The sequence below is a fragment of the Heloderma suspectum genome, chromosome 1 (genome assembly GCF_057233095.1).
Source record: "Heloderma suspectum isolate Gila_16-S chromosome 1, 16-S_ref, whole genome shotgun sequence".
NCBI lineage: Eukaryota > Metazoa > Chordata > Lepidosauria > Squamata > Helodermatidae > Heloderma > Heloderma suspectum.
In genome coordinates, this window is record NC_139458.1 from 240,338,553 (window position 1) to 240,350,858 (window position 12,306).

A 12,306-nucleotide genomic window follows, 5' to 3' on the forward strand; every position below is an offset into this window, starting at 1 on the left:
CTTCTCTTTTTGTTATTGTGGTGTCCTCATCAGAATATTGTATAGCTGGGAAATTGAAGCATTGATAAGGTTGTTGGTAATTTTGGTACTGTTTATTTCATTCATATAAAATAAATAAAAATATATTAAAAAAAGAAACAAATCCCAAAGCACTCTAAATCAAGTCTGCATAGGACTGCAATTTAAATTTTTAAATTTAAAACTCACTAGGAAGCAAGTCCATATTTTTGAGTAAATATGCTTAGGATCACACCATAAATGTCAGGTTTGCAAGGATGTAAACAAAATGATCTGTCATTATAAATCGTGCATAATCCCTAGTTTTCTGAAATTACAAAAACTGCTAAAATATTTGCAATTGCTGTAGTGTGGTGACATTCATTTCACCTAAATAGCAATTTAGGTGAAATGAATGTCACATTCATGTCACCATTCATTTCCATTTGATGAAAGGAAATTTTTGTGGGTGGTTTTTCTTTTCTTTTTTAGTTTAGACTGATCATCATAAGTAACAAAACAAATAACAATTACAATCAAAGAGGTGGGTTTCCTAAGACTGTCCTTAGATGTGAATTAAGTGGGGTTCTACAGCAGAGGCAGAACATGTTTTCTGTATTAGCCTTCAGAAGAGGAAAGCCTGGGACTGGGTTTAGCTGCTGCAGCTGCTTGTCCCACTGGTGAAGAGCCCTTTGCCAGACATGGCCTTCAGGTTGTTACCTAGGTCTGTGTATGTATTTCTGATTTGCTTCCAAGGCTTTATTACTTAAGATTTGAGGACTGGCAAAGTGGGCACCTCCAACCTTCCCTGCTATCTTCTCAGGGCCAAGAAGAATTTGGGCTGATGGATGAAACCCAAGGCTGGGAATGTCAGTAACAGGCATCAAGTTCAAGTGGACTAGTTGGGTGATCTTAGGAAGGACATTTTTGTTTTCCAGTGTGGAATATTTCTGTGGGTTGGGGTTATACTTTAACAAGTGCTCAATTTGAAGAGTGTTCATCTGAGTTATTTGCACACATTTTATTTTCATTTTATTTTCCCTAACAATCCCCACATGCCCTTCAAGGATGCTAGGTACATTCTCACAACCTACCTGCAGAGAGGGTCTATCCTAAACTGCTGCCTGGGTGGCATAAATGAATGCTAGTCATTGTATTCTGTTCATAGGACAAAACTAATTAAAGGAGTCCACCCCAAAGACTTTGAGGAAAGAATGATTGCATGCATTTACAATACAAACACAGGTGCTAGCAGTTTGAGCTTGTGCTTCCACTTTTGTGGAAGTAAGTGTAAACAGAGAACTTGTACATTTCTACCCACAGGAGAAAATTCATGAACTGAAGATGTACTGAGCATCTCACTGCGAGAGCTGTGTGCAGATTTCCCCTTTATGCTGTACTTATAGGGATGAAAGGTAATATTGTGGCTACTGGGGCATCCACTTTTTGATGCTTCTCGGTGCAGTTGAAGCAACTCATTCTCTCTAAAGTGCAGCTCTCTGTTTAAGCCAAAGACAAAGATGTCCCAGGCTGTGGCACCATTCCAGAGACCTGCCTGAATTCAGAGGTGCCACCAGAGAGGATTTCTAGGGCCAGAAATGGATAGGACTGTCTTATTTGTGCTCAGATACATTGAAAGTCTGGCCTTAAGAAAACATCTAAAGAATCTTTATTTGCATATGCAAATTTGTACTTCCAGAGATGGGATAACAATTATTGAACCACTGCAGTCCCCACCATGACACATTTGGGAGCTAGACTGCCTGCCTGTGTGTGTCCCCCCCCCCAAATAAAAGAGGTAGAGGAAAGCAAAAGGGTCCCTGCTGCTTCTTGCCTGCCTTGCCTGCTGGGGGCGGGGCAGCAGAGGGGCTGGTGGGGAGGATGGTGGAGAGACTGTGGCTGGTTAGGAGAGGGCTGCAGGGAAACAGGAGGGCTGGAGGGAAGAGCTGCAGGTGACCTAGGTAGGGTTGAGAGGACTATGGGTGGACCAAGGGTGGGTTGGGGAGCACTGGAGAAGGCTGCAGGCGGCTGGTGGAGAGAGCAGGAAGGTGCCCTGCGGTGAACTGGAGGGGGCTACAGGGAGCCAGGGAACGGAGGCATGCGTGTGTGCTTGTATAATGGATGAATGGGGTGCATGTTTGCATGTCTGTGAATGGATGGGGGGGAGTGGGGGGGAGTCTGTGAGAGTGTTTAGGGGTGATCCAGAGGAAAAGAGTGTGTGTGGTTGAGAGGGAGGTAATCCTGAAAGAGAGCGTGGGTCTTTTGTTTGCACTGTGGGGACAGGTGTGTGTGTGTGTGGGGGAGAGAGAAGGGGGGTTATCCTGAGAGAGAGAGAGAGAGAGAGAGAGAGAGAGAGAGAGAACAAACTTTGGGTTCAGAAGAGTTGGTTTGTGTTTTCAAGCTCATTTGTATTCTGGTCACTTGTCATTTAGCCTCACCAGTTTTCTCTTCTGTGAAATAGGTAATTTGAGACTGGCTGGGCCCACCACATTTTGTGAACAGGTACCCCCATTGCAGCCATTTTGAAACAGTGCCCATGACACTTACTCAAAGTACCAAATGTGCCAACCATCCCCAAATTGTGAGGGACCCCTGGTGTACATTATTCTTTATAGAGTAACATAAGCAAAGAAGACTGATCCCCCTTTTCTAGGGAGCCCTTTGATAGTGGGATCCACTAACAATATTAATGGAAACAGAATGCCATTTATTTTACTTACTTTAGATATTTATATTATTATATTATTCAAAAAAAGGGCAGAATACAAAGAGGGCAGCCATATAAATAATAGAGTAAAACTAGAAACCAAACATTCCCGATTTTTGTATTTCTTTTATGATTAATCTGCACAACAGTCAAAACATGATATTGCATTGCATTTTTTTGACAGTTAGGTGTAGTTTGCTGTGCATATACACATCTCCCCATTATTTAGGATATTCAGAGTTATGAAGAGGGGGCTTTGTCTTTCCTTTTGTCCTAGGCAGGCTAAGCTTCTTGGCTGATCTATTTTATTTAAGCAGCTATCCCAGATCTGCTGCTGCTACTGTGAGGTTGGTTTAATTTAGGAAAACTTTCACTTCCTGTATTTAAAATGTAGCAATGCATATCAGATTAAGCATAAACTCCTTTAGGCTGAAAGGAGGGTGCTTCATGGCAGGGATAATCTAGCTGTGTACGTACATCATCCTTATTAGGAGGGTGCCAAACCTTGTAAGGAACTCTTCCAAATGCTAACAATTCAGCAGCCTATCTTGACAGTTTCTTTCATCACCTTTCTACTTACAGATGTGTTGCTCAACATCTTCCCTGATACTGTCCATGCCCACAACATCAGGATCTGCTTTAAGTAATGTTCGCCAGGGATGCACTCCTACAAAGAGAAGTAAGATTTCAGCCCAAAAGGTTCTTACCAGTGAAGTAACTCCCTTTGGACTTAACACAGTTTACTTCTGGTTAACATGCTTAGAATTGGCCTGGCAATAAAATATTTAACAGGGTATCTGAAAAACAAAACCTCCTGTTGTATTTTGTATTTATATAGCACAAGTGAGTTGGCCATCAAATTGTGGGAATGCATATGGAAATGTGACCATTAAACAGGGCTGTAACTTTGTTAGTGGGTCAAAAATGCCCACCTCAACTTCACATTCCAGTTTGCTTTTAGTTGTTTGGGGGATTTATCCTCCCCTTTCCCCAGGTTCCCAGAGTTCCTTTGCCCCTTTGCCCTTGCTTCTTCTTCCCTCTCTCCATTCCTTGGAGCTGTTACCTCTGTCCTTATTTCCCCAAGCCCTGTACAATCCCTGAGTTGTGTTTCCACTTCCAGAAGTACCTGTGATGGTTGTTGCTCAACTCTGCATACCCACATTCATTTGGGACTCTTTGGCTGCAGACCTGTAAAGCATGGAAGTTTTAGCCCCTTTCCTTAGTGTGAGATATATTGGCTGCTAGGCATTCAGATAGGTCTGAAAGCAGTGCTATCCTCTTATGCAGTTCATTTATTTTTTTAAACATTTGTATCCTTTTGCTCATCAACTTACAACATTAGTAGAATGTAAATAAAAACAATAAAATGGCTAAATATATTTTAAAATGTCAACAATAAACCAAATAATCAGTTTCAGCAGCAGAAACTATTCCAGTCATAAACACCATAGATCTCATTTCTGATGACTTATGCAAACAAATAAGCCTTACATTATTTGTTTGTTTATTTCTGTAAAGCTCAATAACAATAACCATTGCCATCATACCCCCCAGAGTGAAGACACGGACACCAAATATGGACTCAGCTATGAGCCACAACTTTAGTTAACAAGTAGTCCGATGTGCATAGAACTAATATAAATCCTACTCTTTCAGTGCAGAAATGCTAACCAGGCTTGGCCTGTCATGCAGCAGGGTGACGCAACCTGCTTCAGGTGACACCATGATGAAGGCAGGAATTGGTGTCTGAATGGTACAGTAAGACATTTAAAGCAATGGCCCTAGCGGGGCGGGAGACTTCTAGCATCTATTTCAGGGAGCAAAATGTCTTGAGCTGACACTGATGCTAACTACCGAAGTGGAGGTCAGAGGACCTCCATTCTCACCCTGGGACAGGTGGCTCCAAGCACTGAATCAGGCTTTCACTGGTCCTTGCTCTCCTGGCATCTGTCAAGGGAATCCAGCATTATCAAAAGAACATAGCCTACCCAAACTCCAACTTCCAAATCCCCATCCAAACTCCTACAAGAATCTTGAATGGGCAACCTGCCCTCCCAGCCTCACAATGTGGTGGCAAGCCTACAGTAGGCACTATCAGGAGGCTAACCAGACTTTTTAAAAGCTCATGGCTTGACTTGGTGCTTATATGCCCCAGATTGCCCTATGGTCCGAATTGCCTGGGTACCTAATCTCAGTCATAATTACAGCCCTGGTCTGAAAGGGATGAGACACAAAATCTCCAGGTGCCAAAATAGTGGCTTGCAGCATTAAGTTTATCCAAGGAGAAGTATGACTGTGATTTCCAATACAGCTTAAGGCCAGCCTCCCCATGCCACGCAGGGCCGGTCTTAGGGGTGGTGAGCTGGGTGGTTGTCTGCGGTGCCGAGCTGAGCGGGGCACCAAAGTGGCTGTGTTTTTTGAATGTACTGTCTGCAGTGAGCTAGCGTGGCAAAAAGCAAGTGTCTGTAACCTTTTTTTCAAGGCTCTACACGTTGTTTTGGTACTAACTATAAAAATGATCTTCCTTCAATGAGCTTTAAAGTATGTTTCTTTTTTTTAATCTCCACTTTGATGTCATTTATGCTAGGTAAAAATCAGTGGAATACAACTTTACTCTGAGGCAGTGTTACCGAGCACGTAGCATTTCAGATATTGTAAACACTATAAAAATAATAATAAAATAAAGCGGTAAGCTCTAAGGAGTCACCAGGATACCTTTTCCAAGGAAGTGGTCTGGGTTTGGACAATACGACAACCCACCATGGCTTGTTACCCACGACGGGTTCTTGTGTCATGTGAACCCAGTCAATGGGACCTCTCCCCAGATATGATGAAGTAAATATTTTACATAGTTGTGTATGAAACAGAATAGAAGCTAATTTAAGGCTTAACCTGGCTGTGAAATGTATCCTTGGGAGGCTGGAAGGGAGGGGCCTGCTTATTAGCAATGTTACAAAAATTGTGTTCTTTTCCCTGGTAGACTTTCCAATTTGTTTACCAAGAATGAGAGGAGGCAGAGATCTGGTCCAACACGATTTTATTCTGCAGAATAAGGCAACCCTTGGGGCTAACACTCCAACAAAGCTTACAATCAAGTGATGTGATCCAAAAGTTTATATAGGCAAGACCTTTGGGGGCTGTCTCACGCTTGCGCTGTACTAATCTCTTTGTCTAGCTGAGAGGGAAACAAGCAAACAGGCAGCACCTTTGACATATCTAGGCATGCGCAGAGAGGTAGCCTTGTACTCTAGTAAACACATTCTTGGCATTCCTGAGTTTCTGATAAGGCGCTGTGTCTTTGTTTAGCATGGCAATCTCACACTGAGGTAAAATAGACATAGCCTAGCTTATAAAATCATGGGATAACAGACATACTACAACTGAAATTTCTATAACAGCTAGGCCTGAAGCCCAACTGTAAGGGCGTCTAAACCCATCACGGTCTGGTAAAATATTCCTTTATGTCTCGGCAACAATAGAGATAAGATTGGTCAGGCCAAGTAGCCCCAGTTATAGAGTTTGTTGAAAGGAGAGAAGGAACAGGGAAGGCTTTAAGGAGGGACAGCAGGCAGCCAGTTCTTGTCATAGAAAGAACTCCAGGCCCACCAGGAAAAGAGTTCAAGGAGTGAGTGAGTGAGTGAGTGAGTGAATGCCAATTCCGATTTCCAAGAGATTTTCTGTGGCACTTACCACGGGCAAAGGCATAGGAGTGGTGTCAGGCCTGGCCTTAAGGGAGGAATCTTTCCTGAGTGAGTAGTGGAGAAGGCTGGCAGCAGGCCATGACCAGAAGACCTGTGAGACTGAGCCCCAGGAAACAGAAAGAAGCTCTGCCAGAAGGGTTTTGGAATTTGGAGGAGGTACTCAGGAGATGCACAACCTAATCCCTATTTCCTTATCCCCATGTAAAATAAAAATGAAGCACATCTGTCATTCTGCTTGATCCCAGGGCAAGGAGGAGCTGCAGGCGAGAATTCACAGATGTAGACTGTGCATGCATTAATTCTCTCATGTGGCCCCCAGCTTTGTACACATATGAATAGGTCCTTGTAGGGGGCGGCAGCAGGGCCCACAACATCACACCTGCACTAGGCCCCAGAAACCCTCTTGGTGGCCCTACAAAGCTGACGGGGGGTGGGGTGGGGGACTAAAGGCAGTCCTCAACCAGGGTGCTATTTATCCTAGGGCCAGCCCTTATGCCAGATGACTCTGCTGGTCCAACCTGGAAGCCACTTATCACTGCCATGGTCCTGCTGTAGCATGCTTGTCCTTTGGCTCCTAAGCCCCCAGTACCTACTGCCATATCTGCTAGGCCACTCAGGCTGTAGCCACAACTACCACCACTGTTGTCACCACTGCATCTTGCCCCTCACAGCCGAAGAAGAGGCCTAAGGTAAGGCCTTACCTGACTGAATCAGCACAGCAGTTCAGGAAGAGAAGGTGGGCAACTACACAGGGGTGTAGGAATTATACTGAATTATATACAATACATACAAAAAAGGATTTGAGGAAACTATCTGCTTGCTTCTCTATGTTAATCAGTATCAACAAAATAGTGAAGAAAGACAGCTATGGGCTCATTTCTGAATCATTTTTCTGGCAGATCTTTCCTAAACTGTCTATAAAAGAGCAAGTACTGGGTAACATACAAAAACGAATACCCATTTATCATAAGTAGTTTTGCCTGTTGCCAGTTTTAAACGTTAGGAACATAGGAAGCTGCCTTATAGTGGTCCATCAAGCTCAGTATTGTCGACCCTGACAAGCAACAGCTCTCCAGGGTTTCAGCCAGGAGTTTTCCTGGACCTACCTGGGGCACGTGAGTCCTTCTGCATACAAAGCAAATGCTCTACCACTGAGCTACTGCCCCTCTCTAATAATGTAATCTGTTTGAATCCAAAGCACACAGAAGAACATTGCAAACTCATCACTTTATTAAGGCAGCTGGTTGCCAATTATATATTCAGGCCAAACTTGTGAGAAGCATTTAAAAGTAACTATTATAAAATAAAATAAAAAATAAAATAAAAATTGTAAAGTACACTTGTGAAAACTTACTACATTTTATAAACTTCTCCTAGTCAATCCTTTCACTCCCATCCTTTGTTTCCCAGTGCATTCCTTAGCTATTGTTGTAGTAATTTTCAGACTGCTGATCTGTTGAGCGTGTGTTTATTCAGACACAAAGAGTGCACACACATGCAGGCGCAGTCCGGAGACTGAACAAGCCGTGTAACGGTCAGCCTTCACCTTTATACACACAAGTACACAGGGTACATGAATCTTTAAGCTGATTGGTTACAGTCTGTTACATTGCCACACATGCACACAAGACTCAGCCAGCACCCTTTGCAGGGAGCCAGCATCTTCCTCATAACCGTGTTGCTGTATATAGGGACCAAGAAGATATGACAACTTGCCTGCAAGTTCAGGAAGTATGTGCCTAACCACAAGGCTAAGTAAAACGGTCTGCAGTTTGAGCTGTCTGGAGGCAGAAAGTTCATGCAGAAGAAGAAGCTTGGAATGGCTTAGCCACTCTTAGCACAAAGCTTTCCTTCCCCCCTCCCTATATATATATATATATATATATATATATATATGCAAGCTCCCAAGATGGAGGAACATGGGCTAAGAGATTTCTTTCACACGATGTATAAGTATCAGTTGCCAAAATGTCCTGCCTGACAGTAAGCTTCAAGATGGTTTCAAGCAATTTTTTCCCATTTGCTATGGATCGTTGCTAGCAGAGCCACCACATTGTCATTAATCTCTATGTCCTGCTTCCTCTGTATAACAGTGATGATTGTGAATTGTGAGATGCCAGGTTCTTTGCACCAAAAATTTAACAAATGTTTGCAGTGTCAAAAATCCTGGTAGAATTCAGGTGGAGTGGGGGGAAAGAGCACCTGACCATGCATCCTACTCTACAGAGGACAGTCCAAGGGTAGATTCTTATTAAGCACAGGAGGGTGTCTGTGAGATTTCCTATTTCATCCTGATTAGTTCCCCTGAACAAGAAAGCTATCTGTTTATTAATAGAGTCTTCCTGAGCTGGTGTTGCGTGCTTCTGAACTCTTTCCGGTACCTGCTCAGTGCTTCTTCTGGTTCTGAACCATTCAGTCATTCTCCTTGAGGCCAGAGCAGCAACTGTAGAGGAGAGAGAAAAAGCTACTGGGGGAAAGGCAGGGACTGGACAGGAATTAATTGCTCTGATTCTGAGGGCCTGCCCTGGTTCTGTCCTTCTGGGAGCAGTAAAGAGCAGTCATCAGGTGGTGGTAGTTGGTGTCCTGAAGAAGCCACCTGTCGGGGAAGTGAAGGGCGGAGATTGTTCGCAGGAGGGGCCTGTGGCACTTTAAAGTGGCACTTGAGGTTCCTAAAGGTTTCCTTTTCGTTTCTAGCCTTTCCCAACCTGTCAGGGGTGAGTGATGCTGACTCCATCAGAAACTGACCCCTCAAGGCACATGGAGCATGGGAAAGGCAAGTGAGTGAAGATGAATCCCTCTTCTCCACTGCTCAGCTGTTCTTCCCTGTTCAGCTGAGCAGTAGGGAAAAGGGAGTCCCTCTTTCCCATTCCTTTGCTGTTTTTTGCTATCATCTGAGGTGGGGGTGTGGAAATGGCAGGGAAGGTGAGATTCAACCTTCGACTTCCCTGTGATCTCTTCCCCACTGCAGTCCTCAGCTGATTGCTAAAGGAGCAGCTGAGGAGGAACACTTCAGACTTGCACTGTGGGGGTTTTTTAAGTTAAAAATATTTCCTTTTAACTTAAAAACGAACGATTGTCAGTCTCAGACACTCTCCAATTGTGTGTGTGTGTAAGGTGGGGGGAGGGAGAGAATGCACGGCTCTGTGTGCGCGCATGCACGCGTGTGCACAAATGCCTCTCCCACCCCCTGCTCCACCACTAACTATGGGCACAAGCTGCCGCTGGACTGTCCTTGATTTGAAGGTGGATAGGGGCCTATTTGAAGGGCTGCCCTACCCAAATTCAGTTTAAAGATCTGCGTACCCTAAGAAGGGAGCGCAGAGGCCTTGAAGTTGTCCATCAACAGTTAGTACCTGAACTGCAGACTGAGCAGGGACAGAGCTCACCTGGTCACAGTCATCCCCACTCTGGTGAGATGTACTGTATTTCTATTTAAATTAATTAAATTGTTTCTAAATTTGCATCTAGGCACGTAAGCAAATACAAATGTTATACAAATCGGTGTCCTCTTTTGTCCTCTTTTTTGGTGATGCATGTGGCCATCCTATAGGTGCACTGTGGCTGCTTTTCCATTTCTTGTCCATTTAATTATATTAAATTAATTATATTAATTATATTATAAATTATGTAAATGTATAATACTTTTAACAGCACAGCTACTGATGAGGGCAGAAGCTGAAACATTTAGCTTAAATATTTTTTTGAATACTCTGTTGTTCGTCTTAGTCTTTCACATTCTGTGGTTGCATCCGTTCTTTGATAACCCTTATTCTCAATTCAGCGTATATGTATTTCAATGAACTAACATGCACAGGTGAGCAGTATCTGGAATTTCATCTTAGAAAAAAGATGGCCCCACGACTGCTTCCCAGATGCATGTTATCATTAGATTTCTTATCACTTGACTGAGCAGCCCTCGATAACTCATAGCTGAATGTGTGAACTGCCTCTGTATTTGAAATAAGGCAAGATGAAAATTATTTGTGATGTTTGAGCTGTGATAGCTCATTCACGCATGGAAGACACCTGTTGATGTACTCAAGTGATGAGCATGCATGTGTGTGGAGCAGACCTATATACTTAAATGTTGGGGAGGGGGCAAGTTTTAATGAGCCTCGGCAACATCTATGATCTAAGGACCATCTATGATTCTGTATGCTTAGCTTACAGGTGTGGCTAAAGATTCAGTGTGCAGGAAGGAGAAATGTACTGGTAGTCCACCAGCAAAAGGAGTCCATGTGGAAAACACTTCTGAGAACAGCTGGATTTTATGTATTTTTTTAAATGGAGGATCCACTTTTTTTTTAACCTTTCTTGCTCTCAGTAGCCCCAAGGGCAGCTGTAAGTTCCACTGGCAATCATCACATGACCCGCAGAGTCTAATTTGAATGTTTGCAGACCCCTCCTCGCCCATTCCATCTTGGGACTCTGGACATGCAGACAATGGGCTATCACCATCAAGTCCAATTTCCTCACCTCCCCTATTCCCCCCCCCACACCTGTGTTTTTTTTTATAATATCTTTCCCGAGGAAGATATTTGGAGATCTCAAAAGCTGAGATCTTTTGTGATATTCTAGTTGACCTAAAAAGGTATTACACTAATATGGGTTTTGAACTTTTCCTTATGGTCAGCACAGCTACCTTTGTTTCATGATGGAATTTTGCACTGCTGGCTTAACTAGGTTATATTCTTTCAAATATCCAAGGTTATTTGGAACAATGAAAACTAGTGTAATATAATCATTAAGAGCTCTGAGGAAGAACTCCTTGTTTCAAATCTCAATTCAATTAAATTCTCAAGAAGCACTCAAACGTGAGCAAAATTTCTTGTTTAGTGATATCGCTAATACAGCTTTCTGCTCCCGGTTGTTGTATGCCAAAAACTACTATGAGTAAGGAATAGTGTTACTAGTTAAAGCTACTTACAGGTATGTGGAGGTGAAGCAGGGAAGGACTTGTAATGCTGGTTCATTAAGGTTACAGCAATTGCAACAATTTATGGCAACAACTTCTTTGGTGTCACAGTCTGTAATCTTAAAATTAATTTAGCTTTCTCCTGGAAAGCTTTATGAGCTCACTGAGATTCCAACACTTTCTATAGTTCATTTCCTCTGTGGTTGTGTTCAGAAAACTGCTTTACTAATACAAGGGCCCATTCTGAATGTTGCTTTTATATTCTCTGTTTCATATTCTGATGCTGGAACGAGACATTTGGCAGGATACACATACAAGCAAGAAGCAGTGGTACTTTGCAGGAGCAGCCACCACCTCCACGTGGCCTCTCCCCTCCCCCCCTCTCAGTAGCATGGGCAGTTGATGGTCGCAAGGGGTGGCTGCCATGGCATAATATCATATGTTGGGAAAAGTAACCTAGAACAGGCAAAGCATCCAGAAACAGAAACTGTGAAAACTGTAGACAGCCCTTGAATTCTTAACATTCTGATGCTCAGGTGACTAAAAATGGGGTCAGAAAAGGTGTCCACTTGTAGAGGAATTCACCATCATTCCTATGCAGGGGACAATGAGAGAATACTGTAATAAATTTATAAATCAGGCGTGTGCCTGTGCAACCAAGACTGGAGGCAATCGCTGAAGCAGTCTCAACGTTAGCAGTCTCTGCATGAACCCTGGTGGTTTCCAGTAATCACACTAACAAGTAGTTAACGAACAACAGATTTGTTTAATGCGGTGGGTAAACCACTGTTGGAGCTGCCCATGGGGAAGCACAAAGAACTGGCTTCAAAATATAACTGGCTTCCCTACTGGCCCCCATCCCTATTGGCTTTTGTGGTTGCCAGTAGGGGCGGGGGCAAAATTTATCTTGTTCTCATTCTAATACACCTTTCTCCCAGTAGGAGAAACAGGCAAAAATGTGTACACTAGAAGAAAGACATCAAAAA

General features: G+C 43.3%; 1 protein-coding gene across 1 annotated transcript in view; it reads left to right on the forward strand.

Annotated features, from left to right (window-relative positions):
• The window catches only part of PTCHD4 (patched domain containing 4), a 109,805-nt gene that overhangs the window by 56,728 nt on the left and 40,771 nt on the right, over positions 1–12,306 (forward strand). The gene's annotated exons all lie outside the window — the stretch shown is intronic.